The 17,398-nt window shown below is 47.0% G+C and overlaps 1 protein-coding gene across 1 annotated transcript in view; it reads right to left on the reverse strand.

Annotated features, from left to right (window-relative positions):
• The window catches only part of FGL1 (fibrinogen like 1), a 50,845-nt gene extending 50,468 nt beyond the window's left edge, over window positions 1-377 (reverse strand). The window contains exon 1 of the mRNA XM_090036024.1: window positions 105-377. The gene's annotated coding sequence lies outside the window, so the exon portion shown is untranslated. The remainder of the gene's footprint in view (window positions 1-104) is intronic.
• Window positions 378-17,398: the final 17,021 nt, after the last annotated feature.

The raw sequence follows: 17,398 nt of genomic DNA on the forward strand, positions 1-17,398 counted from the left end.
CAAAAAACAACCCAGCAAATGAGAACGTTGGGAGGAAAGCTTCTGGAAAGAACAAACTTTAAGGAAATATTACAAAATTTTGAACTCATAATGTAAATACTTACCCTGCCAATGCAATTTTAAGAATAAACAAATTTCCAGTCATGGAAGAGAAATAATGCCATCTAACCTTTGAGTCCAAATAAAACCAGCCAACATAGATCTAATTTTGAATTTCCAGCATTGATGCTTACAAAAAATGCTTGTGAGTGACCTAATTCCAAGAAAAATTAACACAAGTTCTTCAGTTAGATAAATACATTCTCAATTTATTTTAAAAAGAAGACATCATAGCTCATAAAAACCTATGCAGAGAAAAAGACATCTTATTTAGAAGAGTTCTTTGACCTAACTGACAAAAATAGAACAGGATCTAGTGACTGAAAATTGAATTTCTAAGGCACATTTTTTAAAACTCAGAGTAATTAACCATTAAAATGCCATGCTAATAGATGTGGTTGATTCTCCACTGTTTGAAATCTTTACCTTAAGAGTGGGTATCTTTTTAAAAGATATGATGTAGTTTAATGACAAGTTATTGAACTCCGCACAAGAATTAATGGGTAAAATTCAATGTCTGTGGTATGCTGGAAGCTAGGTAATATGAAGATGAAACTGAGAAACACCTGAGGAAATAAAAGAAATCTTATAGTGGTTCTGCCTGATTTTGGGAATTATGGATGAGATCCTCACCTAGTGCAAAGTGGCCCAACCTTACTAACTTCAGTGAAGCCACTGGAAGCTCTGGCCACTCAAGGCTTATTCATATGGGTTCTTCTTGAACAGCTTGCAAAAATTTATCAAGTAACATTAATTACTAACATTAGTTAGTCACGTTTTTCAGCTCATTTCTCAAAAACAATTATAAAAATGATACTGCTGCTGCTCAGTTCTGTGGCACCTCTAGTAAAACTTAAAACTTTTAGTCCAAGTCAGATCACTTCAGCCAGTTCGTGCTGTGAGTTATCATACAACTTCAAGGCTGATCGAATTTAAAAAATCTACTGCTGCCTGGATATTTAACTGGAATAAGTTTAATTAAAGAAAGTAGAGGGTCTTTACTCATGCTATTTGTCTACTCATGCTATTTGTCTTTTTAGCAATCCTGCTCCTGAACTATTTTACCTAGCAGAATTTCAATAGCTTGTCAAATCAGCATATGCAAGATAATGTGCTCATAATGTCATCTTATCACTCAGACTCAACAGAGCCTCAAGCAGGGAACAATCTAAGCTATATATCAAACTGTTAGGAGTTTTTTTTCTGATGAGCTATAATGCAGGTGCTAAGCACCATTTAGAAAATGCAAAGCTTCATCTTTTCTTCTGTGACTGACTCTAAGCCTGGAAAATTTCAAATCACCTTCAGCTGTCATGTAAAAATACTAAAGGGTCAATGATTGCACAACCATGAAATGGTAGCTTAGTGCTTGCCAACAGTTATTTTCACCCCATCTGCTATGAATTACTTTGTTTACACTATTCTCTCTAGTTTTTTTTCCCTCAATTTGTGGAATGTGAAGGATAACTAGAACACATGCAATGGATTCCTGTCTGACTTGGGCTAAAACTACATGATTTAAACTGTGCACCCCACGATATACTTCCATTGCACGGGATTATACATGCATCAATAAAATGGTCATATGATACGGTCTTAATGCTGAGCCAGCAGCAATACTGAAAACTAGTCCCTTAACCAGGCGGAGTTTGACTGGTTTAATAGTTTAACTAACTTTTTTTCCTACACTGAGTACTGGAAACACAATTAACCAAATCAAACATATAGTTTTTCGTTCATGAATATTTTTCCATTTTCCAAATATTTTTTACACAATTAGTGATTTATTTCCATCAGCTATGCAATAATCATGCCTTGAAAATTTACTTTAAAAAAACTGATATGGCACTTAGCTAAAATTCAAGATCTACCATATTAAAGATCCAAAACGTCTCAGTTTCATTGTTTTTTTTCCTACTGCTTTAAAATCGAGTCTAGTTTTTACATGAATTCCAGTTCTAAAATAAAAATGTATCTAATGTACAAACCAGATTACAGAATGACAAAAAAACTGGCCTGTTATGCTACAATCTGCTCAAGTAGTTATTGTAACAAAGAAGCTGCCCAACAACCCAGAATGATAATATCTTTTCACGTCAGAAGTGTGTTCCATGAATAGAAGGAATGCACAAGAGGTTTACACACACATATGCTGAGTGTCTGCATAGCTGACTGACATGTTAAATCACTTCTGACTTCTTTTCATAGGACAGAGCAAATTCAGCCTTGATGTAAACAGGTACAACTACTTGCTTCAAAAAAAGTTGTTCAAGGGCTTATTTTGACGCGAAGTTCAATAGAATAGAGTCTCTAAAAACATAAAATTCTTCATATCTGACCCAAATCCATTCAAACAGTTAAGACTGATTATACTTAAGTTACAGAGATTGACTTAGCCATTAGTATTTGATCTTTTTCAGGAGGGTTCTTTGGCATTGATTAGTTGCACCTATTATATAACATTAAAATATGAACCTACCGCAATCAAAGACAAGTGATTTCAAGAAATAACACTAATTCACTGCTGAATGACTTTAACTATTTACCAGACTTTCTATAACAAAAGTATCAATGTGTAAGTTCTAAATAGTTTTACTCTGTTTACCTGTTTACCCAGCTTACAGCATTTCAATATTAGGAAGCAGAGAGATGTAAGGCCAAAATGTCTGCTTATACAGACTATTGTGATGCAGAAGAACAGGAAACTATGAGCATTTCTTCACCACCTCTGGACCATGCTGGAGTGCTGCAGTGAAAGATAGCATGCCCACTCTAGGTTCAATACAGCCTGAAGAACTGTAGCCACATCAGAGTGGTGTTGGGGATCTGGCAATAGCTCTCTCAGGTATGCTTACAGAGCATACAAGAAGCACACTAAATGGCAGCCACAACACAATTTTTAAAGGCTGTAGTACGTGAGGAGTAGCCATGCCATGCTTCACTCCTCAGCTTGATAAAGGGCAGTATAGCCAGGCCCTATGAGTTTGGACTCTGAAGGGATTTTCCTTTGCTCTGCACTCTTGATAGTTTAAATCACTGCAAAGTTTCAAGGGCCATGCTTTTCAATCACTATACAATTGATATAAAAACCTACACATGATAGGGGGAAACAGGATAATGACCTGGGAGGCTCTGCATGATTGCTCCCTTGGAATAGGTAGCGGGGAGGGCTTAGATGATCCATGAAAAAGAAAGACAGTTCAGTTCTTGAAACTCATATTTCTCCTGAGATCTCCATAGAAGCCCTACACTTTTAGGAGTTAGGTTGCATTGAAATCTTGAAGACTGTTATAGTGGGTCCCTAACTTGCTGGAGAAAAGGCATTTGCTGCATACTGGTGATGATTCCTTCACTAACGGCAGATTCAGCATGAACTTTCACTTGACCTAAGAATGTAGTTAATAAAATAGGATGTTATGGAGGCAATACTGGCAGGCTAGGCCAAGGCTAATATGTTCAAATACAATTCTTAGTCTACACAGGAGGAAAAAGGCAGGAAATTAGGGGTCATTTATGTGATCCTCCCCACTCTTCCTTTGGAACCTCAGAAGTTCTTTATCAGGATTGGAGTCTGTCTTTGGAAAAGGTTGGATTGAAGAAGTGAACTCGCTACATACAAATCAACAGAAAATGCCAGCATTTTCATAAGCACTTTCCACTATTGCCAAAGATTTTTGCTTTAACCAGGTTGGATAGTTACTTGACAATACCAGGCTGCCTGTCATCACATTATTTCCATGTAAAGAATGATATGAACTTAAGACCAAATGTTTGTCCAACATCTAATTTTTCAAAATGCTAGAAAAGTTTTACATAACTCCTTCCCCATCTCTCAGAAGATGAAGACGCTTTACTATTTTGCGGCCCTTTTGTCTGATGTGTCCAACATCTATGCACCTGCATTTTCATCTTCTATCCATGGTACCATTCTCTGTTCCTTTTTTTTTTCTCTCTGTGACAAAAACTTGAGGTGTATCTGTGTTCTGGCAGCTAACTTATAAAAAAGGAAAAGGAAAGAAAAAATTTAAATCTCTGGTCCTTTATGAAACTAGGTTTTAATGCAAGGAGGGACTCAGTAAAAGGGAAGTGCAAGAAATATTTAGAAGTAGTATATTTAACATCATAATGTTTATATGTGCATTATTATAAACAAATACCTGATGTGTGTGTGTGTGTATGTGTGCATGTATGTGTGTGTGTAGAGGGCATTATCGTCAGCTGGTGAGAACTGGCATACCTTCATTGATTCTAGTTGAGTTCTGATAACTTATCCTATTCATGATCAGTCACAAGCATCTTAAAACATCACTTTCCACAGTTACTGCAAGACCCCGGCACCTAACCCAGGTGGTCTGGGTTTATGCCCAGGCTGTGATACCACCAAGCAGCAGAAGTGGCGCTGGACATAACTCAGTATGAACCTGCCTGTAAGGTTTTCCATGGGAGATCATGTGATCCATGGAATCCAATGCAAGGCAAAAGCCCCTTGATGGGAGAGCTATAAAAACTCTCCCACTTGGCCTCGGGTCTTGTCCTGGCAACAGTGTCTGTAGCGTGGTTAGATCTTGCATAGCTCCTGTCTTGCCTCTGCCTCAGCCCTTCCATTGTGCATTTTGGATTCCCTGTCTCCTGATCTCTGGCCTAGCCTTGACCGTGGAACTGTCTTGACTCCTGGCATGAAACTTCAGAATCAGATTGATACCTGGAATATTACACAAATTGCCAATTGCTCAAATCATGAGTGAGACCTTATGAGGGGGATAAGTCGAAGTGCTGCATTTATTGATTAAGTGCTTAATACACACACTCACACCAAATTTATACCCCAATTTCTGTTCTGTGCTGGTATACATTACTAGTCTTATCAGTGCTCCGATCTACTTAGTGGCCAGCCAAGTTGATTGGGAGTGGGAGCCGGGCTTCTGCCAGTCCATCTTGTCAGATGAACCAATGCTGGACCTTTCACTTGAAGCTTTTATTTTCAGGCATATTGTTTTCAAAACATTATGCAATCTTACCTAATAACTTACTGAGGCAGGCCCTAAAGCCTATGAATATCATCTAAGGGGTAATACAAATAGATTTACTGGGCTATCCCATGGGGATGTTCTAGCTCCCCAGCTCCAAATACAGAAATCACTTGAACACAGTGGGCATGTCGACAACCACACACATACCTGTTCCAGCATCTCAAAGCTGCAGGGAGCTGGACCCGGGCTCTGTGCCAGTAAGTAGGGGGTGGGGTGGGGTGTGGCTGGAGGAGGGGACCATGGGGGGACCCCCACCAGTCCCATCCCTGATGGCTGCACCACCTGGTCCCATTCCCTGCTGGCTCCCGCAGCCCCCTTGAGGGCTGCCTCACCTGGCCCCAGCATTCCGGCACTTAAAAATAAAAAGCCCCACACTCACTGGTGGTAGCAGTAGCCGTTGCAGTCACTGGGGCCTCATGGCTGTTAGGAGGATGGGGCCAGGTGAGGCAGCAATCTGGGGGTTTGGAAAAACAAGCAGAGGTGGAACCAGGGGGCATGTGGGCCCTGTGGGGGGAGGTGTGGTTGCCTCTGTGGGGGCCATGTGTCTCCTGTTGGGGGGCTGTAGCCCTTGTGGGGGGGCTGCACCCTACAGCATACAGGGGACCCACCTTTCCTGAGCAGCCCCCTCCCACAGTCCCCCCACAATCCACCCACACACCCCACGGTCCCCACATCTCCCCACAGCCATCCACAGGCTCTAGCTCCCCTTGGCTGCAGATTTGGGAGGAGCCAGGCACAGTTATTTTGCCCCAAGTGTCACAACTTGCACCACACCAAAGTGCATGTCCAGGTATGTGTGTCAAGGCAAAAAGCCCCAGCTCCAATTTGCACCACTTTTATTTGAGCTGTTGCAAGCGCACATGCCTGCACATGTGTGGATGCACCCACTGGCAAGTTTCTACAGTACATTTCTGCAAGGTTGATCTGATTCTGGTTCTGGATGTAAAATGTAAATGGGTCAAAAAAGGTAATGAGTTTTAGTCATGAGAGGTTGACTGGGTATAAAAGAATTTTTAATTTGTTATTGGTTAAAGGCTATATTTTTTAAACATCTACAATTATGGGCATATCTACACTGCTTCCCTAGCACTGTTGGGGACAGTGCACTTAAGAATATCTCACCCACCTGCTCCTATATGATGCCCTTACCAAAAAGTGGTGGGAGCTAAAACTTCCTCTCACGAGTAAACATTCAGAGGAGACTTACCCAAAGGAACTGAGTGGACACCTCGGAGAGATGGCCAGCTGCCAGGTGATGAGGATCCTGGAGGAAAGGAGTGAGAGAAAGAAGAATCAGAAAAGTTGGACCAGCAGGGCTGAATTACCCTAAGAGTTCAACAGACATTTCATGGTCTCTCTAGTGAAAGGAGCACGGAAAAGACTGTGAGATCTTCCTTACCTTATTGGGACTCTAAGAGTTGGTTAGCATTAGGCAGGGTGTTGGGGAGGCAGAGCCCAGGAAGGCAGTGCCCAAGCAGGCAGTGTCAGCAACAAATTTCAATATCAAAGTTGTGGCAGGTAAGAGCATTTGGCACTCCTGAAGTTGAGTCACCAGGCCAAACTGTCTGCCTCAAAAGGTACAGACCTAGGGAGCCATGCCAAAAGAAGTAAACGCTTGTCTAAAGAATGACGTGGGCAAATACCACAACAGAACTGAGAATCATAGAAAATTAGGGTTGAAAGGGACCTTAGGATGTCAGCTAGCCAACCCCCCTGCTCAAAGCAGGATCATCCCAAACTATATTATTCTAGCCAAGGTTTTGTTTAGCCGGATCTTGAAAACCTTTAAGGATGGAGATTCTACAACCTCTCCCAGTAACCTGTTCCAGGACCTTACTACCCTTCTTGTGAGAAAGTTTTTCTAATATCTAACATAAACTTCCCTGGCTGAAATTTGAGACAATTACTCCTTGTTCTGTCATCTGCCACCACTAAGAACAGTCTAGCTCCATCCTCTTTGTAACCATCTGTGAGAAGGTATGTTGATTGTATTCGTTTCTCTGGTGCTAAGCTCTACTTTCCACCCTCTCCTCCAGTCTTTCCTGCCATGACTTATTATAAATATAGAAAAAGGGAGGGTGAATATTATGTGGAGGATGGTGGAATGCCTTCAACCCAGAGTAGTTGCTTTGAAGGGCTCCTCCTTCCCTACACCCTGTCCCTTGCCTCTCAAAGTGCCAATGGCCAATCTTGTTTTGTTATGTAATTCAGTTACCAATTTGTTTCTTGGTTTTAGATCTTTTAGTCCAGTTTCTGACATCTTGTCACCCATGGAGACACACAATTCACTCTTCCATCAGTTAAGTTCAGCTAAACTGTAAGCCTGCTTATAATGGAGCATCCATTACCTCACACCTTTACCTGAGAAATCAAGGCAACTCAGTAAGGTCCATTAATCTTCTGCTCAGTATCATCTCTCAATGTCTATTACCCAATCAATTAATACTCAAAGGTCCACTAATTAATGAATTCATAGAGATAATCAGTAGGGCTCTGCGAAACGGGTGTGTTTGAATTCGGTATTAGACTCAGCCATGTTGAAGGACAGTGATTCATTTTGGATCACTGTCCGGTTTCGTTTTGGCCAAATCTGTTTCAGCCAATGCTCATCTGAATCTGTTTCGAATGGGCTGCAAGGGAAGCTTCACACAGTCCTACCCAGCCAGGTGGGGCTTGGGCCTGGGGGCTTGGGGCCACAGCAGGGAGCAGGATGAGGCCGTGGGTAGCTCATCCAGGGGGAGGGGGGAGGGCTGCTGCCCTCTGTGCAGGAGAGGAGACCCCCATACAGATCTCTGATCCCTGTCACACTGGGTTGCAGGGCAGGGAAGCAGCGCGGAGCAGCGAGCAAGCCTGCTGGTCCCTGCCACACAACTCGGTGCTGCAGAGAGCACTGATCTGCTCTGGGAGTCTCCTCACCACTGCTGCCCACCCTACACTGTCCCAGTGATGTGGGGCTGTGCAGGGCAGGCATAAATGGTGAGGAGGCCCCTGGCGTGGATCTCTGCTTCCTGTGGAGCCAGGTTGCACAGCAGGGACCAACACTGCCCTGCCATATGACCTGGCCCCACAGGGAGCAGAGATCCATGCCAGTGTCTCCTTCTCGCTGCTGCCTGCCCAATCCAGCCCCAGATCTTTGCTGCCTGTGGAGCCAGGTCACACAGCAGGGACCAGCACTGCCCTGTAGAAAGCCATGTAGAGATGCTTATGTTGTTTCTGACATTTCTCCTGCAGCTGGTGAACTGTAAGGATCATGTCAGTTGTGCCTCTTGATGCCCTAAACCCACACTGAGATTCCAGAAGGAGCTGTTCAGCAAGGGGAAAGAGATGGTTCAGGAGGGTTCTCACGATCATCTTTCCTGTGGGGGAAAGTAAGGTGATCTCTGTAGTTACCACAATCAGACTTGTCACCTTTCTTGAAGACTGTCACATAGTGTCCCTGAGGTTGTCTGGGATTTCCTCATCATTCCAGATCCTACAATGAGGGCATGAAGCTGTGATGTGAACTCCTCTCCCCCCTGCCTGAAGATTTCCATGGGAATTTCATCCACTCCAGATGCTTTGTCATTATTCATCTTCTTGATGGCTTTCTTTACCTTGTCAAGGATTGGAGAGGTTCCAAAATCCTCTTTGACTGGGTGTTGCAGGATGGAGTTGAGAACACTCTCAGCAATAGTCTTGATTGAGAAGGTCTTCAAAATGCTTCTTTCAATGAACACTGATGGCTCCCCTTTCCTTGATCAGGTCTCCTCCATCCTTAAGTTTCAGGGCCATTGGTCCCTGCATGCTTGGTCTGTAGATGGCTTTGGTGGCACTGAAGAAACCGCACATATCGTGGATGTCAGTGAAATGTTGAATCTCCTTAGCCTTGTCTTCCCACCATTTGTTCTTCATATTGTGGGTTCTCCTTTAGATCTTTGCCTTGCCTGGTTGGAGGATCAATTTCTTTTGCTTGGAGTTGGGGTCATTATGCCAAGCATAAAAGGCCTTGTGCTTGCAACTGATTAACTCGAGGATCAATCCTTCTTATCAGACCAGCCTTGATGCTTCCTGGTAGAGAATCCAAGTGTCTCTTCACAGGTGCTGATGATGGTGGCCTTAAGTACACCCCAAACGCTGCTGACATTCTCTCATTGTTGATTGGAATTTACTGTTTTTTTCAGTGAGGCACTGGTGGAAGAGGTCTCACTTGCTTGGGTATTTGAGTCCTTCAATGTTGATCTTCCCTTGGTGTTGCTTCTGCTGCATCCATCGTTTGGAAACTAATTTGAGTGACATAACCAACTGGATGAGTTGGTGATCAGTCCAACAATCATCAGCTCCTAACATACCTTGGGTGATACAAACATCTTTGTGATCCTGGGTATAGACGATGACATAGTCAACCAGGTGCCAGTGCCTAGATTGTGGGTATTGCCACAATGTCTTGTGCCTGTTATTCTTGTGGAACAGGGTGTTGGTGATGGTGAGTCCATTTGGTCAAGAGGAGGATGCCATTGGAGTTGACCTTTCCTATTCTTCCTTTGATGATATTTCCATTCCAGAGGTTAGAGTGCCTTCTGACTCTGGTGTTGAAATTACCAAGAATAAGTCTGTCTCTCTCCAGAATGTCAGAAAGGACTTGGTCCAGGTTGGCATAGAATTTCTCCTTGGTTTCATTGGTGGCATCAAGAGTCGAGGTATACATGCTGATAATAGTGGCATATTGGCTCCTTGCCAGTTTAAGAAAGAAAGTCATGAGGAGCTCATTTATTCCAATAGGGAACTCATTGAGTTGGTTTATGAGTTCATTCTTAATGGCAAAACCAACTCTGTGAAGTCAGCATTCTCCTTCCTGTTTATCCTTCCAGAAGAAGGTATAGCTGCCTCCATGTCTTTTGAGCTGTCCATCTCCTGCTCACCAGGTCTCACTCAGTGCACCGTTGTGTCACTGTAGCAGGGCACTAAGGTGCCTGCTACTGATAGCAGTAGTATGAGCTCAGCTGCCAGTCACCAGGGCAGCACAGGTGTGGGTTGCCGGGGCAACCAGTCTGGTCAGCTGACCGGAAGGGGGCAGGGCCTGGCCTTTATAAACACCCAGGCTGAGGCTGGAAGGCCAGTTCCCCTCTGGCAGCCTATGAAGCAGGAGCCCTGCTGGAGCAAGCAGGGCGGGCATAGTAAGGAAGCCGGATGGCTTGAGCAGTGTTGGCATGATGATACGGGGTGGAGAGGACCCTGACAGGGATATGGACAAAGGATAGCCAGGTTGGCTTAGGATTTATGTTGTAGTCGAGGGGCTTTGCTTTTTCTGTTTTGGTTGTGGTTGTTACATCGGAGGACCGGGTAAGGCTGTAGGGGTTGGAGGAAGCCTCATGGGAGCTCCCCAGTAGTGGGGGGGGGTTCCTAGCGCTGGAGAGAGTGCTGCGTTTTGGGGTGTCTTGACCCCGGCCCCAGTGTGGGCGATATTGGGAGGAGCCCAGTGTGGGCGTAGGCAAGAAGCCCCAGTGGGGCATAAGACCCGAGAAGGTGGGTCTGGGGGCCAGGTAAGGCTGAGGCCACCTGAGCCCCAACTGGGAGAAGCCCCAGTGGGGCGTAAGACCCGGGAAAGGGGTCTGGGGGCCAGGTAAGGCTAAGGCCGCCTGAGCCCCAATTGGGAGAAGCCCAGTGGGCGTAGGACCCTAGAAGGGGTCTGGGGCCAGGTAAGGCTGAGGCCGCCTGAGCCCCGATTGCGAGAGCGTGGGGAGCGTGAGGCACAGGCCCTGGTTGGGGGCGAGAGTGCGGGGAGCGTGAGGCACAGGCCCCGGTTGGGGGCAAGAGCGCGGGGAGCGTGAGGCACAGGCCCCGGTTGGGGGCGAGAGCGCGGGGAGCGCAAGACAAGGCCCCGGTGCGGGCAGGGGAATTGTGAGCAAAGGCAAGCCCAGGGAGGGTGATTTATATAAAGGCAAAGGCAAGCCCAGTGTGGGCAATATCGGGAGCGCGAGACAGGCCCTGGTGCTGGCGGGAGCACGAGCAAGGCCCCGGTGCGGGCGGGAGTGTGAGCAAGGCCCCGGTGCGGGCGACAGTATAAGGGCGAGGCCCTGGTGCGGGCGACGGTATAAGGGCAAGGCCCCGGTACGGACTGTGAGAGCCGTGGGAGACAGGCCCCGGTGCGGCGAGGGGTGCCCGTGAGGGCGCAGGCGGGCAATTGGACAGAGCCCCGGTACAGCAAGGCACTGTGCCAAGGAGGGCAGGAAGGCAGCCTCCCTTTAATGATATTTACCAGCAAGACGTGGCGGGCGAGATAGAGGGTGCATTCGGGACCCAATTTGGCATGGTAGGTAGGGGTGCTAGGGGAGGTCCCAGCACCCCGAGGGCGCGCTGTCACAGTTACCACCTGAGTTCTCAGGCCACAGTTGCAGTGCAACACTCTGAGTGTTTGCTATGATGGGTTCTGATGTTCCAGATCCCCAAAATGATGGTGTGTCTTCTCTCCTACTGGATGCAGTTAGCCTGTCTACTTCCTTCCTGACTGGTTATGTTTAGGGCACCTTCTAGCCCCCTCCCCACTGAAGGTGAGCAAAGAGGATCCTGAAGAGGGCTGCTAAGTCATAGTTACAGCTGCTGAACTGCACTCCTGTCTTGTCCAAGGGCTAGATGACCTTCTTGTAACTGCCAACATCATGCCAGTTCATGACAAGGAGGTTCCAGACATCACAATTCTAGTGCCATTGCCATTAGCTGGTGCGGCAGGATGGCCCCTAGGGGTGCCATGACCTCCCATAGTGCCCTTGCCTACCATGCCAAGTCCGGGTCTTTAACACATCCTCCGTCTCGCCTGCCATGTCTTTGATCTTATTAGTTCAGTTAAGGAGGCTGCCTTCCTACCCTTCTTGGCACAGGGCTGATCTTACTATGCCGGGATTTTCTCTGAGTCCCAGTGCTGGTCCTCTCTCGGGGCCAACTCAATACACGCGCCCCCTCCCGGGCTTCGTATCGCACAGGCAGCGCCCCACTCGGGCCTGCCTCCCTTATATTCCACGGCCACTCGCATCCTGACCTGCGTCCCACGCTCTCTGAGGTCTCTATGCCCGCACTTGAGCCTGTATCGCACCTCTTGAGCTCTCTGCCCGCACTGGGGCCTTTGCTTGCGCTCCTCGCGCTCTCTGCCTGCACTGGGGCCTTTTATGCCCGCACTGGGGCCTTCTATGCCCGCACTGGGGCCTGTGATCTCACCTCTTGCGCTCCGCTGCCTGCACTGGGCCTTCTATGCTCCCACTGGGGCCCTTGCTCACGCCCCTTGTGCTTGCTTTTCGCACTCGGGCCTTCTATGCCTGCACACGGGCCTGTGGTCGCGCCTCTTGCGCTCCCCGCCCACACTCGGGCCTGTCTATACCCAACTCGGGCCTATGCCCCACTGGGGCTCCTCCCAATTGGGACTTCCAATTGGGGCCTGTCCCGGTAGTGCCCACGCTGGTCAGGACCCCCCACTACTTAGACCCACCTTCCTAGGCCTGCGCCCTACTGGGCTTCCGCCTCTCCTAGACTCTTCCCAAAGTCGCCCCAATGGGCTGGGGTCGGGACAACCCCACAACGCGGCACCCTCCGTGGTGCCAGGAACTCCCCCACCTTACTGGGGAGCTCCTGCTGAGGCCTCCTCCACCCCTACAGCCTCGCCCGGTCCTCCGGTGTAATAATCACAACTCCACAACACTCTAAGCCAATCGGCTATAACGCATCACAAGCCCCCCGACTCTCTCACATACCTCCATCAGGGTTCTCTCCACCCTTGCATCATTGCAGCCGGTCAGAGTGGTCAGGCTGCAACCACTGACTCGGGCTGCTCAGCTCGCCCGCAGAGCTCCTGCTCCTGTGGCTGCCAGAGGGGAATTGTGTCTGGGCCTCAGCCTTCCCTTCCTTATGAAGGCCAAGCCTCACCCCTGGCCATCAGCTGATCTAATCAGCTCCCATAACAACTGGCACTTGCTGCCTTAATGAGTGACAGCTAAGTCCTTTCCTATCTTCAGTAGCAGGCACCCTAGTGCCCTGCTACAGCTGGTCACCAAAGGGTTAAGGAATGTGTTGAAGAAGCCGTTCTCATGGAAGATGCCTGTGTGTGACTTCTTTTATCATGAGAAGCTGCTGCACATCAGCTTCCACATGGCTCTTAACAAAACAGGACTTTAATCCAATGGCAAGGAGACCAAGACAACTGGGGATTTAACATCTTATTCTGCCTGTTCCACCATTGAGGACTTGTAGACCCATGGCTGGAGACTGGGCAGGCTTATTATAATGGCACCTGTGCTTGCCATGTCATGGCACCATCAAATGATATACAGTATGTGGCTTTTCAGGAAAGCATTACCATCTGCTGTCCTCACCACATCCTGGTAGTGCTGCTGCGTGGCCCATGACTGCTTATTTGTCAGAGTTACCCCTGCTTATTTCACAGCTAACCTTCCCTGAAGGTCATTCCGCTATCTGCCACCTGTGGATGCAACAGGTAACAGTACAGCTATACCCCACGTATAAAGGGGAATAATTACTTCCCTCAATCTACTGGCAACACTCCTACTAATGCAGCCCAGTATACTGTTAGCTTTCTTTGCAAGAATGGCACACTGTTGGCTCATATTTAGCCTATTGTCCATTGTAACCCCCAGGTCCTTCTCTGCAGAGCTGCTGCTTAACCAGTCAGTTCCCAGCCTGTACTAGTATTGTTCCATCCTAAGTGCAGGACTTTGAACTTGTCCTATTGAACCTCATGATATATCTTTCAGTCCAGTCCTCCAATTTGGTGGGACCCTGTGGCACTCCACTTGATACCAGCTACCAATTAGTCTTCATACCATTGATTACTACCTCTAAGCCCGACAATCCAGCCTGTTTTCTATCCACTTTACAGTCCATTCATCCAACCTATCCCTTCATAGCTTGCTTGCAAGAATGTTGTGGGAGACCATATCAAAAGCCTTGCTAAAGTCAAGGTTTATCATGTCCACTGCTCTTCCTGCATCCACAGAGCCAGTCATCTCACTACAGAAGGCAACCAGGTTGGTCAGGCATGACTTGTCCTTGGTGAATCAATGCTGACTGTTCCTAATCCCCTCCTTTTCCTCCAAGTGCTCAGAAATGGATTCATTGAGGACCTGCTCCATGATTTTTCCAGGGAATGAGGTGAGGCTGACTAGTCTGCAGCTCCCTGGATCCTCCTTCTTCCCTTTCTTAAAGACAGGCACTATATTTGCCCTTTTCCAATCGTCTGGGACCTCTCCCAGTCACCAAGAGTTTTTAGAGATAATGACCAGTGGCTCTGCAAATGCATTGGCCAACTCAATCATCATCCTCAGGTGGACTGCATCCAGCCCCATGGACTTATACACATCCAGCATTTCTAAATAGTTCCTAACCTGTTCTTTCATCACTGTTGACATGCCTGAGCAATACTCTTATACCCCTCTAGTCACTTCTCCAAGTTTCTACTTCCAAGCTTTCTTTTTGTGTTTTAGCTCACTGAAGAGTTCCCTGCTAAGTTAAGTTGGCCGTATTTGCTAGTTTTTGTCTGTATTGGGATGATTCATTCCTGCGCCCTCAGTCAGATTTCTTTAAAATACAACCAGTTCTCCTGGACTCCTTTCCCCTCAAACTGGCCTCCAACGGGATCCTGCCCATCAATTCCCTGAGGGAGTCAAAATCTGCATTTCTGAAGTCCAGGGTTCCTACTCTGCTGTTCTCCTTCCTTCCTTTCCTCCGGATCCTGAACTCAGTCATCTCTTGGTTACTGCTGTACCAAGTTGCTATTCACTGCTACATTCCCCACCAATTCTACCCTGTTTATGAGCAGCAGGTCAAGGAGATCATGGCACCTAGCTGGACTCTCCAACACTTGTACCCAACACTCTCCAAAAACTTCTTGGATTGCCTGTGCGCTGCTGTATTGCTCTCCCAAATCATATCAGACTGATGGCATCTCACTCCAAATCTCCACACACTGTCACCCAGCACTTTCATATACATACTGAAGAGGAACGGTGACTGGACAGAACCATGGGAGACCCCACAGTAATGGTCCTGAAGAGAGGATGAGTACTCACCCATCACAATGCTCTGGGATCTCCCTATTGGGAAAGAGAGGATCCAATTTAGAGCTGTCCTGTGAATATTCATCATGTCATGTGATCACTTTGTCAGCACCTCATGGTCAACTGTATCAAAGACTATTTAAAGATTGAATAAGAGCAGTAGGTCACAATTTCCCCCGTTGAACTTCAAGTGAACATTATCAACTAAGGCCATGAACACAGCCTCTGTGAAAAACCCAGGACCAAAGGCAAGCTAACAGGGGTCCAGGAAACCACTGGTATCTATATGCACTTGGCCCATTCAATGACCTTTCCTAAAAAGGGGAGGTTGGAGACAGGGCAGTAACTGGATAGGGATTTAACATCCAGCAATGGCTTCTTGAGCAGCAGTTAGACAATTGCAGATTTAAGAATCCAGAACCCTGCCCAACAGTGTCAATGCCAAAGAGAGGCATTGACAACCTTTGTCAGCAGTGGCCCCAGTCTCCCTTGGCCGGCTTTTACAAACCAAGATGGGCATAGGTCTAGTTCACAGCTAGTCACCCTCATTCATCCAAGCACATCCTGCACATTAGTGGATGAAAGCAATCTAAACCAATCAGTATAAACAGGACAACACCATCCTTCCTCAACCCAAAACTCTGATTCTGCAGCAAAAGTGAAAGTACTGAAGATATGACAGATCTGGGTGTTTTTTGTTTGCAAAGTATGTGGACACTTTATTGATGAGTTCTGGATTTGATGTTGACAAATATTCCAAAACCATAAAAAACCCACCAAAATAAAGAACTTCTTTGTCATGGACATAACTGACCCCACTGCAATGTATTTATTACTGGACTGCAGAGTGTTACCAATTCCCTCCAGATATCCAACGACATGCTCTGTATATTGCACAATCACAAGCAAGCACTGCAGGCCCCACAACATTGAATTATAAAAGCTGTAGTGACTACTGGCTGCCAACAGCTTCTTACACATACACACAAATACACTTTAAATAATAGATTATTTTAGTATTACTTTACTTGGATTAACAGAAACTAAACAGTGCAATTGCCTAAGGAACAGTTATAATAAATTACAATACAGAATCACTCAACAGTAAAGCAGTGGGTATCAAACTCACCCTAAGCACCAGGCCACATCCAGATCATGGGGCTTCTCCCAGGCCAGATCCACAGGGGTGGCAGCTAAGGTGGGGTAGGCTGTGGCAGCAATCTGGCAGCAGCGGTAGCAGGGGGTCTGGCGAGGGCAGGGGCCAGGTGATTGCAGGATAACCAATGGCTATGCTACACAACATTCACTTGCCTTCCAGCTGCTGATGACCACACCCTGTGGGGCCCAAGGGCCTTGAATTTTATAGGAATCCATGCCCCTTTCCAATAGGCAGCAAGCTGTATTAAAGGAGTAAAGGCCTCATTCATACTATGCTTCTGCTGTACACTAAACAGGCTGTTGTCTCCATATCTCCTGCATGAAGCCCACTGTGCTGTAGGCTCCTTTTTTAGCTAGTGCTGGCTTCCTGTCCCTTCCTTCCCCCTGCTGCTGTATTCTGGTGTTGGGGAAACGGGTTCGGTTGAGAACAGCAGGGCTTTGAAGCAGAAAGGTAAGAACAGACCAGTCAGTAAGGTAATAGAGCTCCTGGCTCGTGTGGAGCTCCCAACAGCTCTGCTGACACGCTGGTGAGCTCTGAGATCCTATTGCACATGCCCCACAGCCAAAAAAGTGTGGTGTGACTCTGGATTCACTTGTTAGGATGCTGCACTGCTGAAACTCCATCAGTGTAAATTTATTTTGTGTAGTGCAACTAGGCATGGGACACAGTGGCAGGAACACAGCTATGGGCAGTTAAGTGTGAAGCTGCTGGCGCAGGAGAGGGACACGTGATAGCAATGAGTTGCTGACCCAAAGAAAGCTAAAAGCTCCCAAGAAGCGGAAGAGGGAGACGAGAGGGATGGGGTGGTACCAGCAGTGGGCACTGAGCTATGCTGCAGCATTTTCTCTCTGGGTCTGAGGAAGGGCCAAGACTGTGAGTTAACCCTTTGTTGGGAGATACAGTTTTGAGTTAAGTACTTAGTTTTGTTATGGACAGTGATTTTCCTTGCAGGGATGAGTCTGCCCCATAAAAGTTAAAGCACTGAGAGACAACCAGCTCATGGGTGAGTGCTCATCCCCTGCTGGGATGAGAGTAGGGCACTGCTTGGCTCTACCTGCCAGGAAAGCTTCCTG

Source organism: Crocodylus siamensis, chromosome 2 (assembly GCF_052110815.1).
Source record: "Crocodylus siamensis isolate JL-2025a chromosome 2, ASM5211081v1, whole genome shotgun sequence".
Lineage (NCBI taxonomy): Eukaryota > Metazoa > Chordata > Crocodylia > Crocodylidae > Crocodylus > Crocodylus siamensis.